This window comes from Culex quinquefasciatus, chromosome 3 (assembly GCF_015732765.1).
Source record: "Culex quinquefasciatus strain JHB chromosome 3, VPISU_Cqui_1.0_pri_paternal, whole genome shotgun sequence".
In the NCBI taxonomy this organism is placed as follows: Eukaryota; Metazoa; Arthropoda; class Insecta; order Diptera; family Culicidae; genus Culex; species Culex quinquefasciatus.
In genome coordinates this window covers 64,232,475-64,246,194 of record NC_051863.1, presented here as the reverse complement: position 1 = coordinate 64,246,194, position 13,720 = coordinate 64,232,475, and the positions used below count along the sequence as shown (strand labels likewise).

General features: G+C 39.4%; 1 protein-coding gene across 4 annotated transcripts in view; it reads right to left on the bottom strand.

Moving 5' to 3' along the window:
- LOC6042557 (calmodulin-like protein 1) overlaps positions 1–2,476 on the bottom strand; it is a 59,152-nt gene extending 56,676 nt beyond the window's left edge. The window contains exon 1 of one of the 4 annotated variants that reach the window (XM_038261455.1): positions 2,341–2,476. The gene's annotated coding sequence lies outside the window, so the exon portion shown is untranslated. Of the gene's footprint in view, positions 1–2,230 lie in introns of all 4 variants that reach the window. The other 3 variants (XM_038261450.1, XM_038261451.1, XM_038261454.1) reach the window with 3 other exon arrangements.
- Positions 2,477–13,720: the final 11,244 nt, after the last annotated feature.

Genomic DNA, 13,720 nt, shown 5'->3' with positions numbered 1-13,720 from the left:
ATTTTCATTTTAAAATTTCGTGTTTTTTCTAACTTAGCAGGGTTTTTTTTTAGTGTGTAACAATGTTCTACAAAGTTGTAGAGCAGACAATTACAAAAAATATATATATAGACATAAGGGGTTTGCTTATAAACATCACGAGTTATCGCGATTTTACGAAAACAAGTTTTGAAAAAGTTACTTTTTGCGTTTCTCTTTGTTTCGTCGTCCGTGTCTGTCGCGGGTGACCATGAATGGCCATGATCGATGACGACCAACTTTTTCAAAACTTTTTTTCGCGATCGCGATAACTCGTGATGTTTATAAGCAAACCCCTTATGTCTGTATATCAAAATGTTTGTAATTGTCTGCTCTACAACTTTGTAGAACATTGTTACACTCTAAAAAATAACCCTGCAAAGTTAGAAAAAACACGAAATTTTAAAATGAAAATTTTTGTTCTAAATGAAAAAATGACCCTTCTGGGACAATGTAGATTCGAAAAGTACATTAAATTTCCCATAAAATGACATGTTCCAAAAATTTTTACAGTCGAGTAACGGAAAATGAGAGAATTTTAAAACTTTTTAGTGTTTTTTCGATGAAAATACGTTTATTCGGAATTCTGAGTACGCCATCAAATCGGGCGTCTAATTTTACACAAAAGTCCCTTTGACACCAAATTTCTATCTCATCACCGTTTCAGGCTGCAAATTATTGAAAAACACCTCTTTTTTCACATGTTCAAACATGGAAGGGGTCGTACCGCCCCTCCGTCACGAGATATCAAAAAACGGACCTCGGATTCGTGATCAGGGACAAAAGTTACCCCTTAGGACAAAGTTTCACGCAAATCGAAGAGGGATCGGGGCAACTGCTGTGTGAGTTGGCGGAGAATTACCCATATGGTTCCCGTTTTTAAAAACAAAATAATTTTAATTGGCTAAAATTTAAAAAAGTATGCATGACATCAAATCTTATGCTATGTACTTTGATTTTATATTTTGATATAAAGCCAAAAATGTTTTTTCCACGATTGTCAAAATATATATATTTTTTTAAATTCGGTTTCGATATTTTAGAGTTATGAATAAATATTATTTTAAACTTTCCAGAAGAAAACATGGTAACTAGTTGCAACGGCACTTCAGCAATTTAGACCAGTTTTGGATACGCTTATAATACTGGTCGAATTCGCTTATAAATAAGAACTGAAAAGGGTTCGTTCAAATATTACGTTACACAAGTTTCGACAATTTCAGATACCCCTTCCGCAAGTACGAAATTTCCATGTTTCTTCTTTTTTAAAACGTGAAAAATAATCGCCATACTTGAAATTAGAGTAATTTAAATAAAGTTCATTCTGAAAGTATTAAAAGCACATTCCTGTGTCAACAATTATTCAGCACGCAAAATTGTGCTGCGTAGGTGTTCGGCTCTGCCCTGTTCAGTCCTAAGCTACGTTGATAAGCCATTAATGGGCGAGACCAAATAATCCGTTTTGATAAATCTGGTTTCTCGGGAAAAACCACCAAATTGCAGTATCACCAAAAATCTCGTTGACAAGATAAACAGCGCAAATGGAAAAAGTTGTTCTCAGGAAAACACTCTCGTTTTGGCACAAATCCGGGAAATCTTCCCGCAAAAAAAAAGTGGTTGTTGATTTGTTGGGGGCGGAAATCAAATTCCACCGCGAAAATGCGGTCTATTTGTGGAATGATAAATTCTTCTGCGTTCTCGCGGATCTCCCGATAAAGGCTTTTCCTTTCGTTATCTTTCACACTGATTGTTCAACACTTTTCAAAGGGGTAGTCACTTTTGAGAAGGGTACTTATTTTACAGTTTTGTTGAATTTTATTTGTAAGCTTTGTAATATGAGAAAATTTGTTTAGCTTTTTTAATTTTTATTGATTTTATATCACGTTAAGCCCCTTTTGAAATGTTCCCTCCGAGTTTATGATCTGATTTCCATTGGTTCTTCCTCACTGGAGCACATCGCCATATAAATTTTGCAGCACAGGCTCGTTTTTTCCGTGGCAATTTTTCCACCGCGAGAAAATTCCCCCCAGCTCGCGTCACCCACAATTACTCCCTCCTTTTTCACGTGGGTGGCTTGCTTTCACGTGGAGTGCAGAGGGTGGGTGGTGGAAATTGCCTTTGGGGCCTGTCGCCAAAATCGCACTTTCACGGCTCGGCGGGCGGAAAATTAATCCTTGTCCGAAAACTTGTGGCTCGCGACGGAAAAACTTACGCAAAACGACAAACTCACACGCACACAGTTTTCTTCTGACGAGGGGAAAATTTCACAGTGGTGGGTGGTTGTGGGTTGTCGGGGGAAAGCTTGGAAGGAAAAATTCCTACACACAAAATCGCGATTCGGATTCACGGGGGTTTTCACGAATTTCACGGAACAGACACGGAGAAAACGTCCACTTGGGTCGACCACGGCACTGAGAATGAAGATTCTGGCGAGATTCGGCGATGTTTTATCTCCGATTTTGCTCGGAAAATTCCGAAGGTTGAGTGGAAAAGCGACGACCGAGCACCGATGACGATAAGAGCAAGGACGACGATGATGGATGGGCGGAGAGAGGTGAGGTTAGTGGGTGGGTTGGTGGGAGAGAAACTGTGTGACTGCGAGAAAATTGTGCCTGGAATTACGTTTGCGACTTTGGGGAAGGTTTGAATTGAGAGTACCGAGCGGTGGTGTGAAATGAAGCCGACATTATTTGCTAATTTCTGTATTATTAAATTTGTTTCATATTTTGCAAGAATTTTGAACAATTTCGGACATTACTAAATGGAATCAAACGTATCTCACCGGAATATTTCGAACTAATTTGGTAAAAATGGATTCCAACCCTCAAATCCTCAAAAATTTCAAGTTTTTAATTTGCACTTTTTGTTTTGTCGAAATTTTTGATCTTTTCAATCGTTTGTAATTCGAATTTTTCAATTTAAGGCATACTTTTAAAAACGTCCAAAATAAGTGTGAAAAATGCCAAACTGTTTCCCAAGTTGACCGTTTTTTTTTTACTCTTTGGTTTAACTCTCAATTCCCTTTGTAGTACAGAAGAAAAGTTTATCTTAAAAAAAACGGGTCTAACGGCTGTGTTTGGACTGGTTCGTTTGTTTGAAAAGTAAGCCTTTTGTTTTCGGATTTTGAAGATCGGCTTTTTGCAAAGCTTTTTGGATTTTTGATATTCGACCTGCCCATTTGTAACAATTAGGGGAAAGTGGGGCAAGTGTAACAAACTAAGGCAATGCTCGTTATAACTACAGACTGTCCAGGGGAATCAGACTGGCCGATGCACAATAAATAGGCACTAGCAACGTATGTTTTGCGCTTGCGACACTGCCAGTTTTGCTGGGCGTAAAGGGCGTTTGGATCTGTCAAACATTGGCCAAACTGTTTCCTAGACAAACTGTAGTTATAACCCATTAAAAACGTTAAAAAAAATCTGTCGGATTTTGTTATAATCATCTTATTCCAGGTTTTGACTAAGAATTTGATAGAACAAGTTTAAAAAAAATCCTGTTTTTAATGTAAAAAACAAAAATAATTTTATTTTTTTTGATTTCCCGTATGTTCTACTCAACTAGCGGGGCAAGACGAACAACCCGTTGGGGTAAGAGGAACAATGCATGAAACAACGTTTCTTTCATTTTTAGATTAAATAATACAGTCATCCCACATATTCGGAACACCCACAAATTCGGAACACTTTTATGATAATTTGTCAATAGCATGCCAAAAGTAGCTTTACTGTCGACCTTACTATTTTTAGAACCTTCATTTGGACATTATCTTGCTATTTCACTAGTAAAAGTAGTACTCTTTGAACAAAAAACTTCATTCCAAGACTATTTTGCCGGACTCAGTCGCCAGCCAGCGACAAGTTAAGACGTGTTTTGCTCGTGTTGTCATCTCGCGTGCTTGGAAGTTTTTGACAGATGGAGGTGGAGGAATCCTCCGAGGAGGAAGATTTTCGTCCCGTCCGCGGGAATCGGAAGCGGAAGAAGTCCAGCGAGGTCACTGGAATCGGCATCGAAGGAGAAAAAGTTGAGAAGACCCTGCTCAACAACAACAAGTTCAGCCCGCTAGCGGATAACAAAAACAACAACAATGCCAGCCCAGCAGGAGGAGGGGACGCCCCAGCAGTTCCACCACCCGGCCAGTCGGCAGGAAAACAAAAGCAACCACCTTTGGTGGTGAAGAACACCACGGATTTTTACAAGCTCGTGGTGATAGTGGAAAGTTGTAAATTAGGTTTCAAACCGATTTACAAACTAACCCGATTTGGAACCATGATGACCTGCTTCTCTGTCAAAGATTTTGACAAGTTGCAAGAGCTACTCAAGAAGAAGAAAGTGGAATTCTACACCCACGATCGGTGGAGCGAACGAAATCTTCGGGTGGTTCTTCGTGATTTTCCTGATGAACTGAAACCGGACGAGGTCAAGTACCTTGTGAAGAGGGATCTCAAGCTGGACGCGCTGGAGGTGCATGTCATCAAGCGGAAGGAAAAGTACACCGTGGACGAAACTCCGTACATTGTGGTCTTCCCCAAGGGATACACCAATCTGAAGAAGCTCTCTGCAATGAAAGTTGTGGCAAGCACTATCATCCGGTGGAAGGCCTACCGGAACAAGCGGCCGAACGTGACCCAGTGCAGGAACTGCTTGCAGCTGGGTCATGGAACCAGAAACTGTCACCTGAAAGGGAGGTGCAACAACTTTGGGGATCCCCACAAGACGGACGAGTGCAAAGTCCAAGAAGCCGAGCCGAAGCGATGTGCCAACTGCTCTGAAGCCACGGACCGCAGCTGCTCTAAGCGTGCGGACATCATCCGGAGGCGCCAGCAGGCGTCGAAACCGAAACCGCCGGCAAGGAAGGCGGAGAAGCAGAGTCCAGCAGTTCCGCCGTTTACGCCGGCGGAGTTCCCTCCGCTGCCGGGCGCAGTTCCGGACGGAAAATCCAAGGATTGCCCTCGTTCCGCAGGAAGCAGCCAAGGTGGCCCCCGAGACGGTGGAGCCACGGAGAAGGAAGCCGGGGAGGTACTCTACAGTTCGGCTGAGTTGTGGAGGATTTTCTCCGAGTACATCGGCAGGTTCAAGACCTGCAAGACCCGCTTGGACCAAGTAACCCTCGTCAGTTACATGATCTCCATGTATGGAATTTAAGGAGTTTTTTTGTTATTATATATTGTTTTACTGATCCTCGGTCCCAACCTGGTCACAGCACCTAAAAGGATCTAATAAAAATAAGTTAAGAAAAAAAGACTATTTTGCCCAGAGCAGCAAAACACTGCCTCCAAATGGCCTGTTTCATATTTGTGGGATGTTATTGTGCCACCCACAATTGTGGAACACCTGAATTTAACTGGTATTTTCACAAAAAAAATTATCAAACCATGTATAAAACATCACTAAGCTTGAGTTTCATTGGTTTCAGTGTGTGAAGTCATTATTTGGTAATAAATATGTACTTCTGGAGAGATCCAAAGTTTGTTTACATTCTTAAGAAAAAAGTGTTCCGAATTTGTGGATTTCAAGGGTCAAAGTAATTCTTCAAAACTTCATATTAAAGTTAAAATTTGCAGATGTTCGATACAGCATTCGAAAGATCGCAAGAAAAGCTTTCAAATGAAGGTAAAATCGAATCAATAAGTTCAAATTATCGATTTGCTACGATTTTTTGAACATTGGCCAATCTGGAAACCGTTCCGAATATATTTTACTACAAATTTGATCGTTTTTTCGAAAAAAATAATTACTTAGATGATAAATAGTAAATTTTCATAATATCACGGTATTTTGTGTTGTCAATTTTCTTTATCAACTGTTTATCAGTTTTTATGTACTTTTACGTATTCATTTCCCAATAAAATATGTTGTTACAGAGATTCGTATTTTTTTCCATACTAAAAGTCCATATGGTACACTTGCCCCTCCTGAAATAGTAGTTTATGCAACAAGTTGTGAAAAGAGGATTTTTTCAGCACGAGTCGTACATTTATCCAACGAGGTAAAACAACCGGGATTTAGAGATGAGAGTTGTGTTGTGATAAGGTTTGCAGAGCAGAAAGTACGATGTCGTCCGTTTGGAGTTCAGCGGTAAAAGAGGCCGAATAGAGCACAAGCTCGTTTATTTAAGGTAAGTTAGAGAACGCGCGTTACATGTATTTGTACTGTCATTTGACTAGTACTCAAACGAGGGGTACTCAACAGTCCTTCCCCCTTTGCTTAAAACTAAAGTTAATCGAACTCATTAATGAAATGATAAGCAAGGTTATGAATCAACCAAAAATCTAATACAACTTTTTGTACTATTCGAATGAAAATATTGTTGAGGAATTTAAAATAGTCACTTTTTGCGTTTTTACGTTTTGTTCCTTTCCGTTCAGAGACACCCCTAAACGGACGGTATCTGCCGCATCCAGCACCACACGTGTCCTCGTTCGAAATCTCCATGTCGTTTCGCATTTCGTCTTCAGTAGAAGGTCATTTCGTTTGCTGCACTCCACCAGTAACCTCTTTGATTGCCAGTCACCACGAACAGCACATCTCCTTCGAGTCCACAACACGACGGTTCGTGCTACTAGCCGCCATCGCGCTTTCTTGTCTTCGCTACACTGGGAACCGTGTTGAATGAGTATCTGTTTAAAATACAAATAAAATTGTTTTAGGAAATTTATAATGAAAACTGTAATAACAACTCTAAAACTCAGGACAGAAATCCAGCATATCAGCCTGTGAACAAAGCCAATGGACCTTGAAACAACAAGTAATTCATCACTATTGTGGATTTTCGATTGAGAATTAATGCAAACAATGCATGGAATCAAGATATTTTGATCTATTTTATGAAAATATATGCTAGGTATGTCCCAAGTTAAAGAGACTACCTCATTCACCACCCTTTCAAAAAGTTTCCATTGAAACCATTGAGTTTCCACATCTACTATCTGATCATCTGTCAAACACTTCTCTTGAAAAGTTTTAGTTTTAGGTATTCTATAGTTTAACTTGTTTATAATTTGCTTTTCATTCAATGTACCATTGCACACACAACTATTTGAAATTAAACTAAATTTCCATGACAGACAATCATCGTCTTGAATAAAATTAATGAACTGAATTGAACAAATGACCAACAAACTAAAATTATGGAATTCTCCATTCGTCACTTTCGTCAGCCCGCGAATAAGGTTTCTTAGCAAACAAATTGAGAAAACTAATCTCAAAAATATGAATAACACAATGACTATTGCCAAACTGTCCAGCAAACAATTACATTCAAGCAAACAAACCAACAGCTTTGGTTTGATGCTTTTAATAAGATTCCTGTCCAACACTTGTTGTTTCTCAATTGTGTACCAAATATGACTTTCCAAAAACAGATTTAATGATTTGGCATAGATGACTTGTAAACATTTCAATTTCCCGCTTTGTAAATATAGCGGTTTGCCAACTTTGTCATTTAACAACCAGCAATCGTCCACAAATTTTTGATCATGCCGACCACAAAAATCGTCAACAAAGCGATTGTCTAACTTTTTAGTACATCCTTTACTCAAAATCAAAATAAATTGCAAATTTGCAATGCTCGTCAAAATTTCAGTCATCAGTTCGTACAGAAACAACGAATTTGGTATAGCTTTAAACCCATTATGGCAAACAATTACAGCAATCATAATCAAAAATATTATCATCAATTCAATGTTTTGCATATCATACTCGTTTTTCAAATTAGATGTACATAGCTTTAAACTCAAACTACTACCTTTTCGCCCTGACATCTCAGAAACTTCGTCAAATAATACTTTTTCAAAACAAACACTTTCCGAACTTTCTTGAAACATTCCCCAAATTGGGGTTAAAATCAAATTCTGAACATCATCAATACAACACTCAAGTCCACAACCATCATTGCCAATCAGCAGCTTTTTGTCCGAACTCTCACAGTTATCAAAATTGTCACTGTCTTCCCAATTTGAGGTATAATATAAATTTGCTGCTATTGCATTGCTTGAAATATTCCTTTTGTTATCAAAATTATGTTCAATCGAACCCACGTTATTTTCCAACATCACATCTTGTTTCATATCCAAAATATCGTCATACAAAAATAAATTATTCAAACCACACACAACATTTTCTTCCCAATTTGGGGCACCTTCAAAACTCACGCTGACATCTGCTAAAAGTTCATTAAAACCAACATTCTTACATTCACCACCTTCCATGTCCTCATCCTGTAAAAATCCAAAACCACAAAACAAATTTTCATCCCAATTTGGGGCATCATCACAATTTTCATCAATATTATAACAAGTCTTATCAAACACATCGTTCAAATCCAAAATCGAATCATCCTCCCAATTCGGGGTAAACAATTTTTTCAAATCAATGTCAACATAACTATCATCATCAATTGGTATAGAAAATGTGCTGTCATTCAACAAGCAACTATCATCAACTTCCAAATCAACCATTTGGTCCTCTATTTGTGTTTCATCCAGCTTAATATATGTTGTGTTCAAGACAGTAAAAATTTTCATGCATTGGTCGTTATTATCTTGAAAGTTTTCTATTTGGTTGAACATTTCCGCATTTGCGTACTCAATTTCACCACCTTCATTGCAGGAATAATCATCTGCAGTACTCTCACCCATGAAATTCACAAATTGTCTGTTAAAGTAATCAAGTTTGAAGCAATTTTGCTTAGAATGACCCATTTTCCCACAAAATCACACGAAATTCTAGTCTGAGGATATCTCCTATCATAGCTTTTGTCAAAATACCTTTGTTGTTGTGTTTGGTTATTGAACCTTCGGTTAGTGTAAACTTGAGAATCAGAATTGTAGTTTTTATAAGGCTGAAATCTGGAATTGTTTCGCCTTTCTGGAAAATTTTGCAACCCATCATTTTGTCTGTAATTTCCGTACCGTGAAGACCCTTGTCTTTGTGTTGTTGTCTTTTGAATGTAATGAATTTGTTCTGGTGTAAAGTAACTGTACTGTCCCAATTGAGATCCTCCAGGTTGATTGTTTAACGCTTTAACGTTTTGTTTTGCTATGTTCCATGTTGTTATGAAGTTGTCCATCTTGTCCAAAGTCAAACCTTCCTCCTTCAGCAAATTCTCTTTGAGATTCCCGTCAAGAAGACCCGCCAGAACCCTGTCCATGATGGCCACGTCCTTAAACGCCCCAAAACCACAGAATTCCGCCTGCAGCTTGACCGCCTGCACGAAATCCTCAATGGATTCATCATGTTGCTGGTTTCGTTGACTAAAACGAAAGCGCTGGACTAAGTCCGGCTCCGTTTTGTCCAATTTTTGTTTCAGTTTTAACACAATATCAGCATAAGAGGCTTTATCCAGCTCATCTTTGCTGTAGTGCAGCTTTAATTGAGAAAAAAGAAACGGTCCGCAAATCGTCATGAAATGCGATTTTTGGCGATCAGCCGCAACTTGATTTGCGTGAAAGGTATAGGCCAGTCGATCTGACCAGTCCGTAAATGACGTACCCTTTCTAAACATCTCAATAGAGGTAGCTAACCCGTTCGAACCCATGTCTTGATATCAAAAATCAGGTAAAAAAAAAATCAAATTCCAAATTTCCCAAAGAAAAAATAAAAAGAAAACACACAAAAATCTCTATTACTGCAAATCCAGGGATCAAATCAAAGAAAAGCTTGCTACTCACCGATCTCGCACCCGGCCTTTGCCAGCAAGCAAACTTAACCTCCTGCACAAACTCGTCGTGCGCACCGTGCTTCAGCACAGGAAAACGTCGTTCAGCGAAGCAAAAGTTTGTGCACCGGCTCAAACAGCTGAATTACACCGTGGCAATTTGGCCTCACTAAATTAAAGAAAAGAAAAACTCTCTTAATGAACCAATAAATAAAATGGCGAAACCCTTTGTTCAAACGAACAAAAGATTCACACACACACTTACAAAGCAACCCGGTTTTAGTCGATTAATAAGCTCACATGAATTTTTCCTCACAAACTCCTCAGTGATACTTGCTAAGGAATTATTTTTTTTATTGAAATTATTTTTGGCAAAAGATCACTTGACCCCAAATGCCCTAGCTTACCAAAGCTGCTTTCTCCCGGTCCAAGAACAAATCGCCTGGTCACCGCCGCCAACGAACGCTCTCCTTTGTCCCAAAATGCCGCCGGAACTGCCGACGCTCCAAACCACCGCAAAAGCAGAACCTTCACCGCACCGAATCAGCAAAATCCACCGGAATACGCCGCGCAAAATCGTGCCACTTGCCGCCCGAACCACGGAATTCGCCGTGCTGCAACCGTTCCGATGCAAATCTCCGGCCAACAGGTACCGCACTTCCAGGCACACCGACAGAATCCTCGGTTTTTTGCTGATGCTCACTCGGCGTCGGTTTGTAGAAAACAAAATGGTGCCACCGCTACTCGCACACAATGGCCAGCAAATTTCTTCTCCGATGCGTGCACACCCGAACAGGACGATCGTTTCAATCCCGCAAAGGAAAAATTGATTTAAAAAAAACTGTCCGATTAAATACACCACCGAAAGAAAAAAATCGCTCGCGTAGTTCTTCACTCCTTCGTCGCCAATTAAAACAACCGGGATTTAGAGATGAGAGTTGTGTTGTGATAAGGTTTGCAGAGCAGAAAGTACGATGTCGTCCGTTTGGAGTTCAGCGGTAAAAGAGGCCGAATAGAGCACAAGCTCGTTTATTTAAGGTAAGTTAGAGAACGCGCGTTACATGTATTTGTACTGTCATTTGACTAGTACTCAAACGAGGGGTACTCAACACGAGGTTCACCGAGTTGGATAAATACGACGAGTGATGAAAAAATCAAGTTTTGCAACGAGTTCCATACAACGTTTTTTTGCAATTCCGAAAACACCCTTTGAACAGAATTATAGAAAAATGTCCATGCATGGAGTCAAAAAATGTTGAAAAGCATAACTTTTCAGCATTTGTTTTGAAAAGGGTTATTATTCGATTCTGTTATTTTTGGCACAGAAAAGTAGGCTGTTTCGTCGTTCAAGAATGACAGGAAAAATAATTAGTTTCACGACGGAATTGCAAAAAAGATTTTTTTAAAACTCTCAACAAAAATAACCAAAAGTTAAATCATACTTTTAATAGGTGTAAGTCGTGTTGTTTACCGTAAACTGGGGTGACTTTGATAGCCCGGGGTGACATTGATAGAAATTGGATTTGGCCACTAATTTTGATACATCCAATGTAACAGTCACATTTTTGCATATATGTTCGATAATAAGCTGTCCCTTAATGCTTACATACTTAAAATTCTCAAAAATGTTTAGATATTAATTTGACGGGCATTTGAAAAACCTATCAAAGTCACCCCGGGCTATCAAAGTCACCCCAGTTTACGGTACGTCATTTTGACGGTAGAATCAGCTAATTGCATTGTTAGCAACAATTTCTCATACTGGAAATAATCAAAAGTTTAAAAATTACGGCCGTACGAGCGATTGTTCCTCTTGCCCCACCTTCCCCTTTCCCCGCCATTTCGACGTTCCGAGAAAAACGCGTTTTAATTTTAATTGACCTTGAACCAGCCTGATGGCAAGATTGTCAAATTGTATATACGGGCCACGATACTCACATTGGTTGGACCGTGGACCCCGCTATTTGGTCGCTTTACCCCTCTGACGCTAAATATAGGGTAAAAGAGCCAGCAAATGCGCAATTGAAAAAAAGATTTTGTTTGTGAAAATTTTGAATATGTTTTGACTAAAAATAAATAACTAGAAAAAATGAAATATAATTCAGCCTTTTCAGGACGAAGTCAATTGTTCACATTTTTTAATGTTACCTTATTAACATATTTTAGTGTTAAGTGTCAATATTCCAAGAAGATAATGCCCAGCTTGTGACGATAAACTACTACTTACTTACTTAGAAATCGAATCCAGAAGGAAAACGATCACCAGCTATGTTGGTCCGCACCGGGTTTTGAACTCCCATTTACGAGGCGGAAGCATTACCGCATGGCTCGGTCTTAACAAAAAAATTAACTAGACAATAAATAACAATTTCAAATTATAAACCTTAATATTAAATAAACTTATTTTCAAATTTACTCATAAATGGCCTGTATACCCTATTTTGTGCAACCAGTTTATGGAGCGTTCACCCTATATGGACTGTCAAAAGCGAGGTTCACTTTTTGACAAGCTTGCCACTAGTCTGCCTTGAACAAACAGAAACTAGAGCACGCAATGTAAACAATAATAAACACGTTTTGTTTGGCTGACCATTCTTTGCATTGTCCCGAAGTTTGGTTGAAGTTGGTTGCGGGAGTCCCGAGTTACAACACAAATGTTTACGGTAGTCTAAGTTGTACGTGCGTCAAACGCGTTCTGAACGAAATCCCTTTGGCCAGTTGTCGCACTTACATCAATTTTCAGGGAGTGACAAGATAGCACGACAAGATTGAAGCTTCTTTCATATGTAAAGTGACAAAAATGCACTGTGTTTTTTTTTGTTTTTATTGAATATCTCAGGATTGAAATCGAATTTCGGGGATCTGTGATGGTCAAAAGGTGAGGAACTGCGAGCTGCACAAAATAGCGTTCTTAGCTCAAGTTAGTCCAAAATGCACGTGCGACAAGTTAGCAAGACGGCGACGAAGTGTTAATTTCAACTGTTATACTTTGTTTAATTTTTTGTTTGATACAATTAGTCATAGTGCAACTACAGTCAATTTACTTGAACGTAACATATTTTTAAATCACCACGGGAAATAGTCTTCAAGGCAGCTATAGAAATGCAATTGCCGAGCTACCGTGGCCGTGAGGTTACGGGTATCGCCTTGTAAGCGGAAGGTGATGGGTTCGTTTCCTGTCATGCTAAAATAAAAAATAAAAACTCAATTCACCACCGCTCACGGTCCGCAACCAGTGGGTGGTAATGACTTTTCTCACTCATCTGAGCAAAGCACATGTGGGGTGGTTTACTGACTGGGGAGCTCCTGGGAGAAGAGAGAGGAGACTTTTTGATAAGGAGTCGTTCGGTGAGAGAGCATGCCAGAAAGAGCGAACGCGTGATTCCGCGCAACATGTAGGTAGTGCATTTTTTCGTCGAGGATGAAAATTTAATTTGCCGACAGGGATGAAATTTGAAGCATGTTGTTTTTGTATTTAAAATTAGTTTTTATTTGGATTTTTTTTTTGCGCAGTAGAATTTGTTTAAAATTATGTGCAAGTAAAATTCGACAACAAGTAGAGTTTGACAGATTAACTTTGTTAGCGATCGCAGCGCCACTTGATTCTACTAAAAATAAAAAAAAATCAAAAAGGTCGTTAATAAAATTATGGCGCCAAAGATTTTGGAAGTCTCAACTCTGTCCCTTTCCGCAAGTTGACATTGGTCAGCCTGCTGACTCGACTCGATTTTGTGGCGCTAGTCTGGCCAACGACACCGACCCCCAGCGGGAAGTCAACAAGTCTCCCGCGCGTGGGTGGTGCGGGGACGAAACACGTTTTTTACATTTCAGATTGCATGCTCCATTCATGTGCCCTGTAGTACAGTGGGTGACATACAGTAATTTGAAATTGCATTAAGCTGGAGTCGGGTATTTTTGGGGGTTTGGGATGAGGTAGTTCCGCGAGAGAGAGTCTGCGCACTCGGAAGGTTTACATTCCGATGCAGTTCGAGTGCGACTTCGTGTTCGGTTCTTTGTTTGAAAAAGAAGGGGGTTTGAGAGAAT